Genomic DNA, 18073 nt, shown 5'->3' with positions numbered 1-18073 from the left:
TTGTTTAACCTGTTTCAAGGTGATGGTGGGCAAGGCAAATAAACAGCAGGTGAGACCACCAGGTCTTTGAAGGGCCAATCATGCACTCACAATGGGCCAATTTGTGATCACCAGACAAACTATCCAACATGTTTTAGTACAGTGGGAGGAAAACACCAGAAAAACTCACACAGATAATGACTGGGCATGGTTTTCAATCAAAAGACCCTGGGATTGTCAGGTGACAGCACTATCACTATGCAGTCACAAACAGCAGTCCTGGGCAGCCTTGCAGTGGAGCCCATCAGAATGGAAAGGACCAGTTGTGGCAATTTGAGCTGATAAGAATGACATTTCATGACTCTTGTGTCTGTCTTTTGTGACAAAATGTACTGTATTACTGTATATGTTTTAATCTACTATATCAATATATTCATTACCAAAAAAGGAATATGAAAACCATTCAACTATGCTTATAATATGCCAATATGTTATAACTGATGAGTCAGCTTTTTAGTGTCTTGAATAGAATTCATCACTAACTGGTTGTCCATTTCAAAATTCCTCCAGTATGACTTCCTTTCCCTTAGGGACATCTTTATGAATTGACTGAAATGAACGACTTTTTATCTCTCAAGTGAGACTATATTAATGAAGGCTCTGGAAGGAGTGAAGTTCAGACAGGTAGACCTGTTTCCTATATAATGTGACAAACATCATTCTATCATTTCCCTCCTAAAACCCGTGCTTTGTGCAGAATGTGTACAGTAGCAGAACTTTTGTTGGTCTGACTTTTTTTTTTCTTTGTTGAAATCTTTTTCGGTTTATTTGCTTGTTAGCCTGAGTAAACTGGACAGTATTTGCAGCTCAAAGTACACTTTTACTGAAGTTCAGATGAAAGGTGGACAGGGGCCATTTTAGAGGACCGCTTTCATTTCTAAATTTATATCTTATTAAAGACCATACGAGGAAAGAGTGAATTAAAAAAAAGGGAGTGAAGATTAAAGACTAGAAAAGGTAAGTCAAAAACACAAAAAAATGTTATTTCAGAATGACAGTCTCAACACTGGCTTTCAATGGCTTTGTTGAAAAATCATCTTCTTAATAGTAGAATGTGTGGAGAGTTTGGGCCGGCTGCATGAGCAGCTGTTTAAAGGCAGGTAAATCTGTGTAGACACTGGGATTTTCTTTTTTTCTGTCATCAAAATCAGGAGCTCATTTTAACTTAATAAAAGCATACTATTTTATGTATTTATTTATTTGCTCTCCTACAGTAGATATTGCCTAAGTGTAGTTTGCATGGTTTCTACATGTCTGCAGGACACAGGACACAGAATGAGTGTCAGTGTCTACAAGATAGGGCCCAACGATGAACTAGCAAAATGTCAGTGGTTGTTTTCTGCACTCATGTTAAAGGAAGGCTATTGTCACCCTTGACCCTGAGTTGGATTAAGGGGCTTGATAATGCTATATATTAATTTTAGATGCCCCACCAAGGCCTGTTTTGTACTTTGTGCTCCATGCTGCAGGAATAGTCTGAGCTGGATTAAATGTGCGCAGAAGCTAGGAAACTGAATTGCTAGATGGGTTTAGCAAATTAATGGATTACTATCTAGGATTTATTATAACCTAATAAGGAGGTACAGTGGCAAGAGAAAGTATGTGAACCCTCTACAATTATGTATGTGAACCCTCTACTATTTTCTGGTTTTCTGCATTAATTGTTCATAAAATGTGATCTTGAACTTTTTCACAAGTATACACAAACTCAACATGCTTACACTAATAACACACAAGCAGTTCTAATCTTTCATGTCATTATTGTTCAAACATTCAAAGTGTATTTTGGAAAAAATATGTGAGCACTTAATAACAGGTAGAACTTTATTTGGCAGCAATAACCTTTAATAATCGCTTCCAGTAGCTACAGGTTAGGCTTGCATAATGTCCAGGAGGAATTTTAGACTATTCTTCATTTCAGAACTACTTTGGCTCAGCCATATTCTTAGGATGTCTGCTGTGAATGGCTCTCCTCCGCAGCATTTCTATTGGGTTCAGGTCTAGGCTCTGACTGGGCCACTCCAAAAGGTCGATTTTTCATTTTTTAATTTGAAACCATTTTCTAGCAGATTTATTTCAATATTTACAATCATTGTCCTGCTGCATCACCCAGCTTCTTAAAAGCTTTAGCTGGCAGACAACCACCCTGACATTATCTTGCAGGATTCCTTAATAAACCTGAAAATTCATTTTTACCTCGTTGGTGGCAAGCTGTCCACACCCTAAGACAGTAAAGCGGCTCCAAATGATATTACTCCCTCCAATGTACTTCACCGTTGGGATGTTTTCATGTTGCTATGTGGTTCCCATTTTACACCGTATACACCTCTGCATATTCTTCCCAAACAATTCAGCCTCAGTTTCATCAGCCCACAAAACGTTTTCCCAATTTGAGAGAAGTGGATTCCTCCCTGGTGTCCTGCCATGAACAATGTGTATATTCAATGGTCTGTGTATGGTAGAGTCATGAACATGGTGTTGAATCTAACCTGTTTCAATGATTCCTTCAAGCCTTGAGCTCTTTCTCCAGGGATACTTTTTATCTCATTGATCATTCCCCATTGTGTTTTGATTCATCTTGGCTGGGTGTCCACTTCTGGGGCGAACAGCATTATGTCTCTGTTTATAAACAGATTGTCTAGTGTATAGTGACAAATATCTAAACTCTTATGAAAAAGACTTATGCAAATCAACCATTCTTGCTCGTAGCTTTTCTCAGATCTCTTTTTTTGCTAGACATCCTTCACATAATCTTGTGCTTCTTTTGAATAGTAAATGTATCATGTCTGAATCTTTTTTGTAGGTCAAAATATTTCTAAACTGCACCCCCAGTCTCATTTTCTAACTCCTGTCTAAAATTAGCTTTTGTTGAAGTCATCAGACTAGGGCCTTGCACATTTTTTCCAGCCTAAACCTGTGAATGTTTGAATAATGTATTCAATATGAACAAGAACAATACCATAATTCAACACGTAAACGAATGATACAATAATTTGTGCATTACTAGCTAAATCAGACTTTTTTTGATTATTATAACTTAGATGACGATAAGACCATATTTTAAAGCAGTCTTATCCATAAACTAAGGGGGTCAAGGCCCCTGGTGCCATTCGTGCCCAACCTCCAGTTGCGGCCAGAATATTACTAAAATCTGTAAATGTACAAAAGAAAAATTATTATTTATTGCAGTCAAAATCACAAAATTCAAATATGTAAAAGAAAAATTAATTATTATTTAATGGAGTAAAAATCATGAAATGAGAATAAAATATTTATTCTTTTACAGATTGGAGTATTCCCGTTAAAGTGAGGTCCACTATGCTCAATGAGTATTTATAAGAGACTAAATAAATGATCCATTCGTTTTAACTGACATTCCTATAGATTAAAAAACTTTTTTTTAATTACTCATATAAATAACAGGAAAAATCACGTGAAAACTAAAGTGGAATGCAATGGGTCATCGTAACTCGACCTTCAGCTAACTAAACCACCTAAATACAAACATTGATGTTATGAATAGATAATTTTTTTTTAATACTTTGTTCCTGTGATAGAAAGTTTACTCGATCAAAAATAATGTAATTTATTGAATTAAATTATTACAATAAATTATTGAAATAATAATGATTTATTGAAATTAAAAACCATGACTTTCTTGATGTTAAAAACACAACTTTCTTGATATTTTAGTTTATAATTTAAAAATGGAATAAAAATCTGAAAATCTAACAACATCACATTACAGTTCGATAAATTCTGAAAAGAATGATACCAAACATATATATGTAGGTTTTAATATAAGCCCAATTTAAAGCGTCACAAAACGTGTGACATTAAAACATCACATAAAATTGTTGCACAAAATCGTTGTATTTTTAGGCTTAGGATTTTATATATATAGAGTAGATGTGGTTATTTCCGAATGGCTAACATACTTTATTTACATTGCCACTGCATAGACTTTTGTTTTACACTGCATAGTATCTTGTGGGCCCATCATTTATTGTGTGTAATAGCATCTTCCTTTGTGTTTTAGTATAACTATACTACATTAGACATGTACTGTATAAATGAAAGTTATACTGTGTGTGTATGTATGGAGCTGTCCATTCTGCTTACACTCAACCACAGCAATTAGATGGCACATGCATGCACTTTTACATTTTTTCTGCTCTTGCATGCACCACTCTACAAAATACCTGTGTGCAGAAAATACCACCATGCAACTACGACATTGTGTGAATGATATAGATGAAGAGAGAAATATTGAAATGAAGCAAACTCTGCCACTCAACAAAGTGCACATGAAACACCTCAGCAATGGAGGGTAAGGCTTGAAGTTTTCACAAAAAAAAAAAAACATTGTCTATCTGGAGGTATTTTCTTAAGACAAACATTAATAGGAATCATATGCCAGCGATACAGCTAAGATATGGTATTGCCAGTGTTTTCTTACAAAAGCCAGTGGGGCAGCAAACACAGATGGGTCCACGTCCTCTGCACTCAGTAATTCTTAAGAGTTAGCTGACATCTGTCCAAGTTTATGAATATAGTAAAACTACTAGGGAATCTTTGGGTTGTTTTTTGTCCTGAAGACCACACAGAGCTATTATACTATAAATTGAAAGGCATTGGCTCCCTGATACCCTAAAATTAATATTAGCACATTTGTAATATGTGATGTGTACAAACAGAAATTGAATATATATAATAGTTGGAAGGCAATGATCCCCATCACCAATCTCAAAGCAATGCTAGAAAAGACTTGTGATGGTAACATGAATTGAAAAGTATATCCAAGGTGCATTTGTGTCAATTATGTGATACCATAAACACAAATTTTTAGCTGGTAGCTCTCTATTTAACTTGTCAGTTTAACATGCAGCTTACAGTGTCGGTGACAGAATGATCCTATAGTGACCATGCAGCCCCATTAACCATAAATATATAAATTCAGTCATAATTACAGTTTTGTAATTATAGCAAAGTGTTTTTTTGTTTTTTTTTACCACAAACAACTGTCCATACATTTCACCCTATATTACTGAGAACACAATGCAAAAACTTTCAAATTGCAAAAAAAAAAAAAAAAAATGTCAAGACACTACTTGGAAAATCTGACCACATGATATAACTTTGCTGATATCTCTGTTGAAACTTAGGACGAGACACTTATGAGAATACAGGGGTAGCTTTTCTCTGGAGTGAGAAAACATGAGACGAAAGAAAATATCTTCATTTTATTTCTTTCTGACCGCATTGTTGTCTTGGAGAAACCAAAAAGCTATTAAGAAAATTTTCTTTTTGATTTTTCATTCCAATGGGAATGCAATCATAACATTTGATCAAACATAACTGTAAAGATTATCAGTAGAAATGTACCCATGATTCCTGTTTACTGTACCCTTTCTAACACATGCAAAATAAAATAATGTCATCATCCAATCAAAGCCTGATGTCAGAGTTTTTCCAAAAGGAGACCAATTTCAGAAAGCCTATTTACTGAGGTAAAAGTGGATGTGAAGAGTGTAATCAGAGAAATCATAAAAGGCAATGAACAATGGAAGATGATATATGTGGAGGTTTAAAGCAAATTTTAAAATAAGCCAGTTTAAGAGATGCTTGTACACACATGGGGGTGACCTGGGTTTGCTTCCTGGGTCCTCCCTGCGTGGAGTTTGCATGTTCTTCCCATGTCTGCGTGGGTTTCCTCCGGGTACTCCGGTTTCCTCCCACAGTGGATTGGTGATTCCAAATTGTCCCTAATGTGTGCTTGGGGTGTGGGTGTGTGTCCTGTGGTAGGTTGGCGCCCTGCCTGGGATTGGTTCCTGCCTTGCGCCCAGTGTTGGCTCGGATTGGCTCCAGCAGACCCCTGTGACCCTGTGTTCGGATTCAACGGGTTGTAAAATGGATGGATGGACACATGGGGGTGACACGGTGTTGAAGCGGTAGCACTGCTGTCTTGCAGGAAGCCACGTCGCTGATGTTCCCTGCTTTGAGTTTACATGTCTTCCTGCTGGGTTTCCACAGTGTGCTCTGGTTTCCATTCAAAGATATGCAGATTTGGGGATTTGGTGACACTAAAATGACCGCAGTGTATGTGAATGCTTGTATTCACCTTGCGATGACCTGAGGCCCCATCCAGGGATTGTTTCTGCGTCATGCCCAATGCTTGCTGGAATGGACACATCTCTGGATTGATGGATTTAATCATTAAACATCCTTTTCAGAGATATTGCGGTAAGGTGTCATCAGAATTTAATGGGTATTCCAGGCAATTCACAATACAGCGAAGCCGAACCTGTTTTCACCATGATAATATCTTGCACTGCTACCTGGGGGATTCCTCCACATTTACGTAAAGTATGCGTGCAAGTATAAACAGTAAAACGCTTGCGAAGCTGGAGCGTCCGCTGGAGCATGCATCGCGTCGCGTAATTGGCCTTATTGTTCTCACAGTTATAATTGGAATACTATCTATGTTGTAGCCTAGAATTTTTACCTTCACAATATTTATAATGTATTGGTGCCTATGACATATATTGTAGTCATTTGTAGACTCGTCATCAAACCTGCATAACTTAGTTCAGGATTGTAGGGACTGGATCATTAGGTGCAAGCTACGACTAGCCTTACATCTCATATACATGCTCACACTCACTGTGGGCCACTTTACGGGCTTCAATTAACCACATATGTTCACATCTTTGGAAATTTTTAGAAATAAAAAAAAACTTTGTATTACATTCATGGTTTTTGGGATAAATGTGAAGGTATCCACCCATCCATTATTCAACCTATTTAAGTCATTTGAACTGTAGCATATCCTGGGTGCTAGGCACACCCAACCACAGTGTCCAAATTTAGAATTGCAAACACTTGTGGTTTGTGGGCTTGTGGGTCCTGCTTCTCACTTTGTTGCTTCATCTGCCTGTGCTCCTGCTGAAAAAAAAACAAAAAAATGTAATCAGTTTTACCTCAAATATTGTATGTCACCAGGGATAAATTTATCAGTCTTACGATTACATGATTTATACCTCTAGCACTTTATCCCAAACCCAAGTCCAGCTTTCAGAATTGGGTAACAAATATGTACAAAAAATAAAGCAAAATATGTGAAATGATACAATGCAATCAAACAATGTATAAATAACTTAATAACATTAGAAATATACAGGTAAAATATGAAATACTAAGATAGAAAAATACAGCAGTAACTATATACAGAGTATAAAACTGTATGGCATGGTAATATTGGGAGAATATATGTGTTATAAAGAGGAAAGACTTGCGCAATTGCAGAGAGATTGAGGAAGAATGTTCTAAAGTTTTGGAGCAGACACACTAAATGACCAGGCTTCTATAGTAGAAAATTTAATTTGGGGAACGGAGAGAAGACCAGAGCCAGAAGACCTTAGGGAACAAGCTGGAATAGAAGGTTGAAGGAGAGCAGAAAGATAAGAAGGTGCAAGGGCATTGAGTACTCTGTATGTACTGTAAGTAAGAGAAAATTAAATTGAACACAATAAATCACAGGAAGCTAATACTGTATAACAGGAAAAGGATAAGAATAATATGGACAGATTTTCTGGTGTGAGTGAAAAGCCAGGCTGCTAAGTTTAATATATATTGTAATTCATTGAGAACTTTTAACAGCGAATCCAACATATAATAAGTTACATTTCTACCAGATGTGAGGTAATGAAGGTACAGTATACATTACAATTTCAGTGCCATGGAAACTAAGTGAAGAAAAACAGAGGCAGCATTATGTAGGTGATTGAAAGAGGCTTTACTTAGGGAGTTAATGTGAATGTGAAAAAAAGGGTCAAACATAAAACCAGGATTACAACATGTACTAGAGAAAGTAATTGTAATGATATCAAAGTTAAAGGAAATATCACTGACATTTGAGAGACTGGATCTGGACCGTACCAAATATGATCTCAGTCTTATCCTGCTTCAACATAAGAAAATTAAATGGCATTCAGTGGAGAAGGTGGAAAGGGACCAAAGGGGTGGGTGCTTAAGTATATTTGGGTTTTCTAGAAATTAAATTGCAAACCATGCTGATGATTACTTATAGTGCTCTGGCGAAGCAAAAAATGACCTGGAACAGAGCCGTGTGGGACACCTTGAGAAACTGGAGTGGTAGGAGACTGAGGTTTTGCAATAGAAAAGAAATGTAATAAGGTAGGACCTGAGGTATTATCACCAAATTTCCAGGTGACAGTGATGACGTCATGTTGTTCATTAACATGCTCACAATGGGGAAAATGCATGCATTGTATCCCAAAATGTTGTTAAATCAATACTCCCAGAAAACCAGGACAGAGTCCTGTTTTCAGTCCATGAGATCATTCCCAAGTAAACGTCTTTCCTCTGTGTGAAAGACATGTATGCATTTTGTCCTTTGTGAGAATACGACTGGATGACTTGATGTGTGGATTATATGACATGAGTAACGTGTGATTTTTTTTCATGGTTGTTTTTGATGTAGTTTGCTGTGATTCATCATTGGTCTACATAGACATCCATTCTATAAAAGGTTTGTTATCTCTACCATCCATATAAACATAAGATTTTCAGCCATTCCGACAAACTACATGGGGTATGTAACATATAAAAAATGTCAAGTTTAGGTGGAGTATTCCTCTAACTAGACTAGAGTCAAAGAAGTAGAGGAGGTCATTTATTGCTCTATGAAGATAAGTTTCTTTGCTATAATAGAAATGGAAACCTGACTGTAAAAGCTCAAACAAATTGCTATTGGACACATGTGCCTGTAATTGAGAGGGTTTCTCAAGAACCTTTGACAGAAAATGAAGGTTAGAGATGAGTCTGTTTCAGAGTTTGAGGATTATTGGAATTCCATCCATCCATTATCCAACCCACTATATCCTAACTACTGGGTCACGGGGGTCTGCTGGAGCCAATCCCAGCCAACATAGAGCGCAAGGCTGGAAACCAACCCCAGGCAGCGCGCCAGCCCACCGCAGGATTATTGGAATTAATTCTGAGAAAGTTGCAGGATTTCATCTTTTCCTTTATAAGTGGGTCTTGGCAAAAGCAGCAATAATGGAGTGAAACTTTAAAATCACATTTAAAAAATGAAATCCACAAAGAAAGAATTTTAAAACAGTAAAATGCTTAATAGGTTTAAAATATAGTAGAGTGAAAATGTATTTGTCTATCAAAATGTATTTGTTGCCACAGTTCATCAGGTAATTAATGGACAGATTTTGTTGTTTTTCATTTATATTTAATCATTTTCTACCTTGTTCTCTGCATGTTTTGACAAATCTCCATTTATGTGTGTGCCAGCTCTGTATTTAATAATTGGTTTAATCTATTCTTGTATTTTAACAGAGAATTGTTCACTGTGCTCTGTGAAGAGTGTTGTACAAAAATAAGTTTTATTGTGTATATTGTATTGTAGTGTATTGTATATACAGTAAATATTGGAGAAGATGTCATTAATACAAGTTAGACAGACCAGTGAGGGACTCCAGTGATGACCTCACCCCATTTGTCTCTTAGCTGTAATCTTTGTCTCCTACCCATTAGCCAACCTAAAACACAATTTTCATGGTAACAGTTTCTCATTGCAGATGGCACAGTGGTGCAGTGGTAGCACGGCTGCCTCACAGTAAGGAGACCTGGGTTCGCTTCCCGGGTCCTCCCTGTGTGGAGTTTGCATGTTCACCCCGTGTCCGTGTGGGTTTCCTCCCATAGTCCAAAGACATGCAGGTTAGGTGCATTGGCAATTCTAAATTGTCCCTAGTGTGTGCCAGGTGGTGGGCTGGTGCCTGCCCGGGACTAGTTTCTGCCCTGTGCTGGCTGGGATTGGCTCCAGCAGACCCTGTGTTGGGATATAGTGGGTTGGACAATGACTGACTGACAGTTTTACATTTTAAAATTAACTCTGTACTGTATCAAAGTCTTTTTGAAAGTTTAAGTAAAGTATGTTGTATGCTTTACTTTTGTCTACCACCGTAGTTGTCTGTTCAAAAAGTCTAACAGATAAATAGGCTTACTGCAGTATACAATAATAAAAACTACTTAGTAAATTTGCAAAGTTCAGATTGAGTAATATGTTTTTAAGTTTTTATGTCTGCACAGAGAGACAGACAGATAGTCCTCTAAAAGAGTGAACTTTAAACCTGTTACAGTTCTGTACAGTTTAGATAGCTTTTGTTTGTGGAAAGAAAGTAAAAGGTACTGTATGTTCATCAGACATTAAAAAGTTTTTTTTTTTTGTAAACTTTAAACTATATAAACTACTATAAACTATAGTAACATCAGATAGGAATGTACAAAAATTAATAATAAACTGGAAAAGTGAATATTTTGGTAATTGACTGTGATTATTAATACCATTTGTGCTACTATATGTTACTAGAAGTAATAAACCTGTAATTGAAAGACCACTACTTTCTTAAGAAGCTTCTAAAGAAAAGGAAAGTTTGAGATGGGTCTGAAGTTACTGAGAAACGAAGAATCAGAGGGTTTTTCCAGATAGTACTGACAATGTCAGTTTTTTAAGAAAGAGGAACCAGTCCAAAAAATGAGTTTTATTTATAACACAGGAAATGGGAGTCAAAAAGATAGGAAGACGGGCTTTTAGCAGTGATGTGGGACTGGATCAAGTGAACTGTTACGGGTACTCGATTTCACAATCAGCTCATGAATGTACACAGGATCAATGAGAGTAAAGCAACTAAAGAGAGTAACTGTATTAATATTATTACAATTAGACTAAATGTCAACTGGAGGGCAAAATGTAGTTACTCATATACAGTAAAAGAAACGATACGGGGACAATTAATTAATATAGATTACTTTTGCTAATATTCATAAATGAAAGATGATAACTCTAACCTCAAAGCCCGTGATTGGCAGCAGTAGCTGTCTTATTCAAACCAGAAGTTCCTATGGGTGGGATGTATTTGTTTTATATATATTTGTTTAATGTATATTGTGACCAATACAAACATCAAACCATAGACACAACCATTGTGACTCAAGTCCTGGTTCAAAAAAAAAGTTTTATTTGCACAAACACCTTACAAAAGTCACTAAAACAAAAGTGCAGTTCTCCTTCTTTTTTCCCCTCTCCTTCCACTCCTCCCAGGTGAGTTTTGTCTGTCTTCCACCCGACTCCAACACGCAAGAATGAGGGCATGTGGCTTCTTTTACTTTAGACCCAGGAGTAGTTCTGGTGCTAGGGTGTAGCCCATGGGAAGCAATTGTATGTCAAGTGGAAGTCCCACAAAATAGGGATCATAGGGGCAGACATGGAACCCGACAAGTCTTTCCCATGGGACTACTAGTTCCAAGCATGGCCTTGTGGGTGTCTATACAGGTAAACGCTGCAAAGGGATACTGCCACCTAGCTTGTTATGGGAGAATGTAGTCTTAAAAGGTTACTTACCCCTGTCCTTCCATCACACTGGCCTCCCGGTCAGGTATTGTTCCTTTGTCCAACTTTACCAGGATGCCAGTGTATCCACTTCCACAGTATCCTCTCCTGCCTGTCTCCTGGCCAAGATAGGATGATACTCATCTTATCTATCTATCTATCTATCTATCTATCTATCTATCTATCTATCTATCTATCTATCTATCTATCTATCTATCTATCTATCTATCTATCTATCTATCTATCTATGAGGAGAAGGTTGTGATTACAACAAAAACAGCTAACCTGTCAGCACAACAAACAGCCATTTCACATTACTGACAAACCTTTTATAAAAGACTAGATATGACAGTCCTCATCAACATAAAAATCCACTAAAAAGTTTAGGGTCAAGCAAAACACAATAAAATACCCCCAAATCATTTAATCCATGTTTTTCCATTTTGCAATGAATTAAGCTATCATTTCAAATTTATTAGATAGATAGATAGATAGATAGATAGAATTTTATTTGTCCCCAGTGGGAAATTTGGCTTTATATACAGTAGATGTTCAAATAATACACAAATAGATAAATAAATACTATACAGTGGTGTGAAAAACTATTTGCCCCCTTCCTGATTTCTTATTCTTTTGCATGTATGTCACACAAAATGTTTCTGATCATCAAACACATTTAACCATTAGTCAAATATAACACAAGTAAACACAAAATGCAGTTTTTAAATGATGGTTTTTATTATTTAGGGAGAAAAAAAAATCCAAACCTACATGGCCCTGTGTGAAAAGTAATTGCCCCTGAACCTAATAACTGGTTGGGCCACCCTTAGCAGCAATAACTGCAATCAAGCGTTTGCAATAACTTGCAATGAGTCTTTTACAGCGCTCTGTAGGAATTTTGGCCCACTCATCTTTGCAGAATTGTTGTAATTCAGCTTTATTTGAGGGTTTTCTAGCATGAACCGCCTTTTTAAGGTCATGCCATAGCATCTCAATTGGATTCAGGTCAGGACTTTGACTAGGCCACTCCAAAGTCTTCATTTTGTTTTTCTTCAGCCATTCAGAGGTGGATTTGCTGGTGTGTTTTGGGTCATTGTCCTGTTGCAGCACCCAAGATCGCTTCAGCTTGAGTTGACGAACAGATGGCCGGACATTCTCCTTCAGGATTTTTGGTAGACAGTAAAATTTATGGTTCCATCTATCACAGCAAGCCTTCCAGGTCCTGAAGCAGCAAAACAACCCCAGACCATCACACTACCACCACCATATTTTACTGTTGGTATGATGTTCTTTTTCTGAAATGCTGTGTTCCTTTTACGCCAGATGTAACGGACATTTGCCTTCCAAAAGTTCAACTTTTGTCTCATCAGTCCACAAGGTATTTTCCCAAAAGTCTTGGCAATCATTGAGATGTTTCTTAGCAAAATTGAGACGAGCCTAATGTTCTTTTGCTTAACAGTGGTTTGCGTCTTGGAAATCTGCCATGCAGGCCGTTTTGCCCAGTCTCTTTCTTATGGTGGGGTCGTGAACACTGACCTTAATTGAGGCAAGTGAGGCCTGCAGTTCTTTAGACGTTGTCCTGGGGTCTTTTGTGACCTCTCGGATGAGTCGCCTCTGTGCTCTTGGGGTAATTTTGGTCGGCCGGCCACTCCTGGGAAGGTTCACCACTGTTCCATGTTTTGCCATTTGTGGATAATGGCTCTCACTGTGGTTCGCTGGAGTCCCAAAGCTTTAGAAATGGCTTTATAACCTTTACCAGACTGATAGATCTCAATTACTTCTGTTCTCATTTGTTCCTGAGTTTCTTTGGATCTTGGCATGATGTTTAGCTTTTGAGGTGCTTTTGGTCTACTTCTCTGTGTCAGGCAGCTCCTATTTAAGTGATTTCTTGATTGAAACAGGTGTGGCAGTAATCAGGCCTGGGGGTGGCTACGGAAATTGAACTCAGGTGTGATACACCACAGTTAGGTTATTTTTGAACAAGGGGGCAATTACTTTTTCACACAGGGCCATGTAGGTTTGGGTTTTTTTCTCCCTAAATAATAAAAACCATCATTTAAAAACTGCATTTTGTGTTTACTTGTGTTATATTTGACTAATGGTTAAATGTGTTTGATGATCAGAAACATTTTGTGTGACAAACATGCAAAAGAATAAGAAATCAGGAAGGGGGCAAATAGTTTTTCACACCACTGTATATATGCACACACACTTTGGTCTGAACACACACCATTATAACTAACAAGGAAGAAAATATAAAAGGAAGGAAAACTTTTGACTTGGCTGTCACAGTCACAGTGAGGCATTATACAGATGTATTGCTATTGGTATAAAGGAGCCCCCGTAGCATTTCTTGACGTATGTCTGCTGAATAATTAATTGCCTGAAATTCCTCAGTGTTAGTGTGTTAGAGAGAGGATGTGCAGCATTGTTCATAATGGCATAATGGTACAGTCTTGTTTCAATTTTCTCCTCCGCTACAACCTCCAGGTTGTCCAAAATGCATCCTGTAACTGAGCTTGCCCTTTTATTAGCCTGTTGATACAGTGGGTCTCTCTTGAAGTGAAGTTATCAGCCCAGCACACCACAGCATAAAAAATCACACTGGCCATCATAGAGTTACAGAAGATGTCACTGCCCACATTAAAGAAGCACAGTCTCCTAAGGAAAAAATCCTGTTCTCCCCTTTCTTATATTGCTCCTCTTTGTTCTAAGAGTAGTCCAACCTGTTATTGATTTGGACGGTGAGTACTTGCAGGAGTGCACCACCTCTACAACCACTGCCTGAATAGTGACCAGACATTGGTATGGCTAAAATCAATAACCAGACCTTTGTTCATTTTGCTTTATGATCATTTCCCACTATACTTCTGCCAAGCTGAAATTATGGGTCTAAACTCAATACATGAAAATTTTCTGAGTATCACATGTTATATGTAAACCTTTGCCCAGAAATAATAGCTGGCATTGTGTACTTCAGTTGCTTGTGGCTTCTGTATGTTTGGTTGTGGGTTCAAATCCCGCAATTGACACGGTGAGAACCAGAACAAGTCACTTCACCACCTGGCTCCAATTAAAAAAAAAAAGAAAAGAAAAAGAAATTAACAATTCAAATATTGTAATTCACATTGGATAAAGGCATCTGCCAAATAACTAAATGAATGAAATATACTTTAGTCTCACATTCATACTTCATCAAGAATACACATTTTATGAATATATAATTAAAAATAAAACATATTGCCTCATTATCCCAGTATTTTTGTTTCTTGTTGTATATTATGAATTTTATTTGAAAAACTCTAAAAACTTATACACACAGAAAGAACCAGGCGGTATGGGAAATACAGGATACAAATTTATTGATATTTATGAAATTATGTACCTTGTCTATTGCAACATTCATTTGTGATACTGGCCCTACAAAACTATTTTTATTATATTCGATGCAGAATGATTCTCAATCCTGTACAATATTAATATGCTCAAAATGCTCCTGAAAAGCCTGTTGTACTCAAGCAGATACATATCTTCTGCCATCTGCTGGAATATATGTGCACTACAGGCAGAAGACGGCATTTAAACATAAGAGTGCAGTGGCAGCCTGCAGTTCCACCCTTCTCAATTTAAATGCTATTTTGAAAATGGGTCGCCTCAAGGTGAATATCCTTATGAGTTTCATAGTGAAATATTCAAAAGATGTAATGTTTAAAACAACAGCAACATTTATTTTTATAGTACATTTGCATACATGACAGTAGCTCAAAATGCTTTAAAACAATAAAAGCTAAACAGAGCTATGGAGGAAAGTAAAAACTAAAGGACTGTTGTTTATAACAGCAGAGAATTGTAATGTTCAGCTTAATAACAAATTATCTTTAAATGGCCAGAAAGGACTGGAAAAGAAAAACTCTAGCTGATAAGGTGATAGTAAAATTAAACCAAAAGTCCAGCCCACGAATGTGTCACCATTAAAAGGCTATTTTTGATGAGCTTTCTTTAGATTTCCACTTTTAGATGTTGTTGCAGCATACTTAGACCAGGAGACAGTGGCACCACCAAAAAACAAAAAAGGAAAACACAAAAAACTACTGATTAGTGACCAGTCTCTAAAATGGCATTTGTAGACAAGGGTCACATAAAACAATAGCCAGACCAGCAACCTCACAACAACAACATAACATTGATTTCTATAGCACATTTTCATATAAACAATGTAGCTCAAGGTGCTTTACATGATGCCAAAGAAAATAAAAAACAGGTAAGCATATTAAGGAATAAATAACCTAGAAAATAAAATCTATATAATTTATAAAACACAGATACTGTAAATAATGAATAGAAGGGTAGCATCTTTATATACAATATCATAATAAAAATAATTAAAGAAAAGTCTGGTGATAAGGAGAACAGAGAAAAAAACAAAGAAAAACTCAATTTAAGGACAGAAAAAAGCCATCTGCAGGGGTTCCAAAATTAAAGACCACCCAGCCCTACAATGCATTCTACCTAACATACATTTCCTTAAGTCATTCCTCATTGTATTCAGGGTTCTTCCATTTCAGAATTATTGATGCCACTCTGCTCCTGGGAGCACAAAAGTTTACAGATGGTTTAATCCCTTTGCCCTGTCAGTGCCTCACCACAATTTTACCATGGAGATCTACAGACAGTCCCATTGACCTCATGGCTTGGTTTTTGTCCTGATATGCAGTGTGAATTGTGGGGCCTTATATACACAGGTACACGTGTGCCCTTCCAAACCACGTCCAATAAATGTTTCTACAGATGGACTGGGTAATTGAATATAAATTGATGGGCAAAAATGGCAACTGTATCTATTTAAAATGAAATCTATAATGAAATGTGCAGAAAGTGAAGGAGTCTGATTACTCTCTAATCTACACTCACCTAAAGGATTATTAGGAACACCATACTAATACGGTGTTTGCCCCCCTTTCGGCTTCAGAACTGCCTTAATTCTACGTGGCATTGATTTAACAAGGTGCTGAAAGCATTCTTTAGAAATGTTGGCCCATATTGATAGGATAGCATCTTGCAGTTGAAGGAGATTTGTGGGATGCACATCCAGGGCACGAAGCTCCCGTTCCACCACATCCCAAAGATGCTCTATTGGGTTGGGATCTGGTGACTGTGGGGGCCATTTTAGTACAGTGAACTCATTGTCATGTTCAAGAAACCATTTTGAAATGATTCGAGCTTTGGGACATGGTGCATTATCCTGCTGGAAGTAGCCATCAGAGGATGGGTACATGGTGGTCATGAAGGGATGGACATGGTCAGAAACAATGCTCAGGTAGCCCATGGCATTTAAACAATGCCCAATTGGCACTCAGGGGCCTAAAGTGTGCCAAGAAAACATCCCCCACACCATTACACCACCACCACCACCACCAGCCTGTACAGTGGTAACAAGGCATGATGGATCCATGTTCTCATTCTGTTTACACCAAATTCTGACTCTACCATTTGAATGTCTCATCAGACCAGGCAACATTTTTCCAGTCTTCAACTGTCCAATTTTGGTGAGCTTGTGCAAATTGTAGCCTCTTTTTCCCTATTTGTAGTGGAGATGAGTGGTACCCAGTGGGGTCTTCTGCTGTTGTAGCCCATCCGCCTCAAGGTTGTGCGTGTTGTGGCTTCACAAATGCTTTGCTGCATACCTCGGTTGTAACGAGTGGTTATTTCAGTCAAAGTTGCTCTTCTATCAGCTTGAATCAGTCGGCCCATTCTCCTCTGACCTCTAGCATCAACAAGGCATTTTCGGCCACAGGAGTGCCGCATACTGGATGTTTTTCCCTTTTCACACCATTCTTTGTAAACCCTAGAAATGGTTGTGCGTGAAAATCCCAGTAACTGAGCAGATTGTGAAATACTCAGACCGGCCCGTCTGGCACCAACAACCATGCCATGCTCAAAATTGCTTAAATCACCTTTCTTTCCCATTCTGACATTCAGCTTGGAGTTCAGGAGATTGTCTTGACGAGGACCACACCCCTAAATGCATTGAAGCAACTGCCATGTGATTGGTTGATTAGATAATTGCATTAATGAGAAATTGAACAGGTGTTCCTAATAATCCTTTAGGTGAGTGTATGTTACTACTGTTTACAGATATTCTTTTACAGTTGATTACGGTAAGATAAAGCAACTTGCTCCGGGTCATAAAGTGATTCACAGGTGGGATGTATACTAATAATGTATGTATAGAGGTACATATACAGTATATTCAACCATACAACTTAAGTACAAATAAAAACTTTTGGCAATACGTGACTCACAGACGGACAACCATCAGTATAATTGCTGCTTTGTTAATTATAATTTGTCTAAGAAAACAATTAGAAGAAAACCAAGAGAAAAAAATGCCTTATTTCAGTGCTGTATTTTACTGAGTTCTAATCAATTTGAAAAAAAAAAAAAAAACTAAGAGAAGAAAATGCAGTACATAAAGCTTGCTGGCAGGACAGTGAACTCCATTCTAAATAAAGAGTGAAAGTTCCCTATTTTAATGTAAATCATAAATATCTGTTTATCTACAATTTTTTTCAGCCACTCTGAGAACCCCAATGGTCAGCACAGTTGCCA

The 18073-nt window shown here is 37.4% G+C and overlaps 1 protein-coding gene across 2 annotated transcripts in view; it reads left to right on the top strand.

The window, feature by feature from the left end:
* The first annotated feature begins 852 nt into the window (after nt 1-852).
* The window catches only part of asgrl2 (asialoglycoprotein receptor-like 2), a 52924-nt gene continuing 35703 nt past the window's right edge, over nt 853-18073 (top strand). For both annotated transcript variants that reach the window (XM_039747056.1, XM_039747057.1), the window contains exon 1: nt 853-996. The gene's annotated coding sequence lies outside the window, so the exon portion shown is untranslated. The remainder of the gene's footprint in view (nt 997-18073) is intronic.

This window comes from Polypterus senegalus, chromosome 3 (genome assembly GCF_016835505.1).
Source record: "Polypterus senegalus isolate Bchr_013 chromosome 3, ASM1683550v1, whole genome shotgun sequence".
NCBI classification, from domain to species: domain Eukaryota; kingdom Metazoa; phylum Chordata; class Cladistia; order Polypteriformes; family Polypteridae; genus Polypterus; species Polypterus senegalus.
Note: the sequence above shows the minus strand (reverse complement) of the source record. Positions and strands in the feature narration are given on the sequence as shown.